Genomic DNA, 5,783 nt, shown 5'->3' with positions numbered 1-5,783 from the left:
TTAGTCACGGGATCATGCATTGCGGTACGAGTAAAGAGACTTGCCGGTAGCGAGATTGAACAAGGTATTGGGATACCGACGATCGAATCTCGGGCAAGTAACATACCGATTGACAAAGGGAATTGCATACGGATTGATTGAATCCTCGACACCGTGGTTCATCCGATGATATCATCGTGGAACATGTGGGAGCCAACATGGGTATCCAGATCCCGCTGTTGGTTATTGACCGGAGAGGCGTCTCGGTCATGTCTGCATGTCTCCCGAACCCGTAGGGTCTACACACTTAAGGTCCGGTGACGCTAGGGTTGTAGAGATATATGTATGCGGAAACCCGAAAGTTGTTCGGAGTCCCGGATGAGATCCCGGACGTCACGAGAGGTTCCGGAATGGTCCGGAGGTAAAGATTTATATATGGGAAGTCTTATTTTGGTCGCCGGAAAAGTTTCGCGCTTTATCGGTATTGTACCGGGAGTGCCGAAAGGGGTCCGGGGGTCCACCAAGGGGGTCCACCAGCCCCGGGGGGCCACATGGGCTGTAAGGGGTGCGCCTTGGCCTATATGGGCCAAGGGCACCAGCCCCAAGAGGCCCATGCGCAAGAGATAAGAAAGAAGGGAGAGTCCTAAAGGGGGAAGGCACCTCCGAGGTGCCTTGGGGGGGAAGGACTCCCCCCTGGCCGCACCCTTCCTTGAAGGAAGGGGCAAGGCTGCGCCCCCCCTCTCCCTTGGCCCTATATATAGTGGGGGGAAGGGAGGGCAGCAACATCTAAGCCTTGGGCGCCTCCCTCCTCCCCTGCAACACCTCTCTCTCTCTCGCAGAAGCTCGGCGAAGCCCTGCCGGAGACCCGCTACATCCACCACCACGCCGTCGTGCTGTTGGATCTCCATCAACCTCTCCTTCCCCCTTGCTGGATCAAGAAGGAGGAGACGTCGCTGCACCGTACGTGTGTTGAACGCGGAGGTGCCGTCCGTTCGGCACTCGGTCATCGGTGATTTGGATCACGGCGAGTACGACTCCGTCATCCACGTTCATTGGAACGCTTCCGCTCGCGATCTACAAGGGTATGTAGATCCACTCCTTTCCCCTCGTTGCTAGTAGACTCCATAGATGCATCTTGGTGAGCGTAGGAAAATTTTAAATTATGCTACGATTCCCAACAGTGGCATCATGAGCCAGGCCTATGCGTAGTTACTATGCACGAGTAGAACACAAAGAAGTTGTGGGCGTTGATGTTGCCAATTCTTCTTGCCGCTACTAGTCGTTTCTTGTTTCGGCGGCATTGTAGGATGAAGCGGCCCGGACCGACCTTACACGTACGCTTACGTGAGACAGGTTCCACCGACTGACATGCACTAGTTGCATAAGGTGGCTAGCGGGTGTCTGTCTCTCCTACTTTAGTCGGAACGGATTCGATGAAAAGGGTCCTTATGAAGGGTAAATAGAAATTGGCAAATCACGTTGTGGTCATACGTAGGGAAGAAATCGTTCTTGCTAGAAACCTACAAACCACGTAAAAACTTGCAACAACAATTAGAGGACGTCTAACTTGTTTTTGCAGCAAGTGATATATGTGATATGATATGGCCAGAAGATGTGATGAATGATATATGTGATGTATGAGATTGATCATATTCTTGTAATAGGAATCACGACTTGCATGTCGATGAGTATCACAACCGGCAGGAGCCATAGGAGTTGTCTTTATTATTTTGCATGACCTGCGTGTCATTGAATAAACGCCATGTAATTTACTTTACTTTGTTGCTGAACGGTTAGCCATAGAAGTAGAAGTAATCGTTGGCGTGACAACTTCATGAAGACACAATGATGGAGATCATGATGATGGAGATCATGGTGTCATGCCGGTGACGAAGATGATCATGGTGCCCCGAAGATGGAGATCAAAGGAGCATGATGATATTGGCCATATCATGTCACTATTTGATTGCATGTGATGTTTATCATGTTTTTGCATCTTATTTGCTTAGAACGACGGTAGCAAGTAGGATGATCCCTTATAATAATTTCAAGAAAGTGTTCACCCTAACTGTGCACCGTTGCGAAGGTTCGTCGTTTCGAAGCACCACGTGATGATCGGGTGTGATAGATTCTTACGTTCGCATACAACGGGTGTTGACGAGCCTAGCATGTACAGACATGGCCTCGGAACACACGCAATACACTTAGGTTGACTTGACGAGCCTAGCATGTACAGACATGGCCTCGGAACACGGAGGACCGAAAGGTCGAGCATGAGTCGTATAGAAGATACGATCAACATGGAGATGTTCACCGATCTTGACTAGTCCGTCTCACGTGATGATCGGACACGGCCTAGTTGAACTCGGATCATGTTTCACTTAGATGACGAGAGGGATGTCTATCTGAGTGGGAGTTCATTAAATAATTTGATTATATGAACTTAATTATCATGAACTTAGTCTAAAATCTTTACACTATGTATTGTAGATCAAATGGCCCACATTGTCCTCAATTTCAACGCGTTCCTAGAGAAAACCAAGCTGAAAGATGATGGCAGCAACTATACGGACTGGGTCCGGAACCTGAGGCTCATCCTCATAGTTGCCAAGAAAGATTATGTCTTAGAAGCACCGCTAGGTGAAGCACCAATCCCTGAGAACCAAGACGTTATGAACGCTTGGCAGCAGCGTACTGATGATTACTCCCTCGTTCAGTGCGGCATGCTTTACAGCTTAGAACCGGGTCTCCAAAAGCGTTTTGAGAAACATGGAGCATACGAGATGTTCGAGGAGCTGAAACTGGTTTTTCAAGCTCATGCCCGGGTCGAGAGATATGATGTCTCCGACAAGTTCTTCAGCTGTAAAATGGAGGAGAACAGTTCTGTTAGTGAGCACATACTCAGAATGTCTGGGTTGCACAACCGCTTGTCTCAGCTGGGAGTTAATCTCCCGGATGACGCGGTCATTGACAGAATCCTCCAGTCGCTTCCACCAAGCTACAAGAGCTTTGTGATGAACTACAATATGCAGGGGATGGAAAAGACCATTCCCGAGGTATATTCAATGCTAAAATCAGCGGAAGGGGAGATCAGAAAAGAACATCAAGTGTTGATGGTGAATAAAACCACTAAGTTCAAGAAGGGCAAGGGTAAGAAGAACTTCAAGAAGGACGGCAAGGGAGTTGCCGCGCCCGGTAAGCCAGTTACCGGGAAGAAGTCAAAGAATGGACCCAAGCCCGAGACTGAGTGCTTTTACTGCAAGGGAAGTGGTCACTGGAAGCGGAACTGCCCCAAATATTTAGCGGACAAGAAGAAGGCCGGCAACACCCAAGGAACTACGGAATAAACGGAGACTGGCAAAGGACGAGGTGACGATGCGCGTCGGGAATGGTTCCAAGGTCGATGTGATCGCCGTCGGCACGCTACCTCTGCATCTACCCACGGGATTAGTTTTAAACCTCAATAATTGTTATTTAGTGCCAGCTTTGAGCATGAACATTGTATCTGGATCTCGTTTAATTCGAGATGGCTACTCATTTAAATCTGAGAATAATGGTTGTTCTATTTATTTGAGAGATATGTTTTATGGTCATGCCCCGCTGGTCAATGGTTTATTTTTGATAAATCTCGAACGTGATGTTACACATGTTCATAGTGTGAATACCAAAAGATGTAAAGTTGATAACGATAGTCCCACATACTTGTGGCACTGCCGCCTTGGTCACATTGGTGTCAAGCGCATGAAGAAGCTCCATGCAGATGGACTTTTGGAGTCTCTTGATTACGAATCATTTGACACGTGCGAACCATGCCTCATGGGTAAGATGACCAAGACTCCGTTCTCCGGAACAATGGAGCGAGCAACCAACTTATTGGAAATCATACATACCGATGTGTGTGGTCCAATGAGGGTTGAGGCTCGCGGAGGATATCGTTATGTTCTCACTCTCACTGATGATTTAAGTAGATATGGGTATGTCTACCTAATAAAACACAAGTCTGAAACCTTTGAAAAGTTCAAGGAATTTCAGAGTGAGGTTGAGAATCAACGTGACAGGAAAATAAAATTCTTACGATCAGATCGTGGTGGAGAATATTTAAGTCACGAATTTGGTACACACTTAAGGAAATGTGGAATAGTTTCACAACTCACGCCGCCTGGAACACCTCAGAGAAATGGTGTGTCCGAACGTCGTAATCGCACTCTATTGGATATGGTGCGATCTATGATGTCTCTTACCGATTTACCGCTCTCATTTTGGGGTTATGCTTTAGAGACTGCCGCATTCACTTTAAATAGGGCACCGTCTAAATCCGTTGAGACGACACCGTATGAATTATGGTTTGGGAAGAAACCTAAGCTGTCGTTTCTAAAAGTTTGGGGATGCGATGCTTATGTCAAGAAACTTCAACCTGAAAAGCTCGAACCCAAATCGGAAAAATGCGTCTTCATAGGATACCCTAAGGAAACTATTGGGTACACCTTCTACCTCAGATCCGAAGGCAAGATCTTCGTTGCCAAGAACGGGTCCTTTCTAGAGAAGGAGTTTCTCTCGAAAGAATTGAGTGGGAGGAAAGTGGAACTTGATGAGGTGATAGTCACCCCTTCCGAGTCGGAAAATAGCGCAGCGCGGGAAAATGTTCCTGTGGTGCCTACACCGACGGGGGAGGAAGTTAATGATGATGATCATGAAGCTTCGGATCAAGTTGCCACTGAACTTCGTAGGTCCACAAGGACACGTTCCGCACCAGAGTGGTACGGCAACCCTGTCCTTGAAATCATGTTGTTAGACAACGGTGAACCTTCAAACTATGAAGAAGCGATGGCGAGCCCGAATTCCGACAAATGGCTAGAAGCCATGAAATCCGAGAAAGAATCCATGTATGAAAACAAAGTATGGACTTTGACTGACTTGCCCGATGAGCGGCGAGCCATAGAAAACAAATGGATCTTTAAGAAGAAGACGGACGCAGATGGTAATGTGACCATCTACAAAGCTCGACTTGTCGCTAAGGGTTATCGACAAGTTCAAGGGGTTGACTACGATGAGACTTTCTCACCCGTAGCGAAGCTGAAGTCCGTCCGAATCATGTTAGCAATTGCCGCATACTATGATTATGAGATATGGCAGATGGACGTCAAAACGGCATTCCTTAACGGCTTCCTTAAGGAAGAGTTGTATATGATGCAGCCGGAAGGTTTTGTCGATCCTAAGAATGCTAACAAAGTATGCAAGCTCCAACGCTCAATCTATGGGCTGGTGCAAGCATCTCGGAGTTGGAACATTCGCTTTGATGAGATGATCAAAGCGTTTGGGTTTACACAGACTTATGGAGAAGCCTGTGTTTACAAGAAAGTGAGTGGGAGCTCTGTAGCATTTCTCATATTATATGTGGATGACATATTATTGATGGGAAATGATGTAGAATTATTGGAAAGTATAAAGGCCTATTTGAATAAGTGTTTTTTCAATGAAGGACCTTGGAGAAGCTGCTTATATATTAGGCATCAAAATCTATAGAGATAGATCAAGACGCCTCATTGGTCTTTCACAGAGTACATACCTTGACAAGATATTGAAGAAGTTCAGTATGGATCAGTCCAATAAGGGGTTCTTGCCTGTATTGCAAGGTGTGCAATTGAGCACGGCTCAATGCCCGACCACGGCAGAAGATATAGAACAGATGAGTGTCATCCCCTATGCCTCGGCCATAGGGTCTATTATGTATGCCATGCTGTGTACCAGACCTGATGTAAACCTTGCCGTAAGTTTGGTAGGAAGGTACCAAAGTAATCCCGGCA

This window comes from Triticum aestivum, chromosome 6D (genome assembly GCF_018294505.1).
Source record: "Triticum aestivum cultivar Chinese Spring chromosome 6D, IWGSC CS RefSeq v2.1, whole genome shotgun sequence".
In the NCBI taxonomy this organism is placed as follows: domain Eukaryota; kingdom Viridiplantae; phylum Streptophyta; class Magnoliopsida; order Poales; family Poaceae; genus Triticum; species Triticum aestivum.
Note: the sequence above shows the minus strand (reverse complement) of the source record.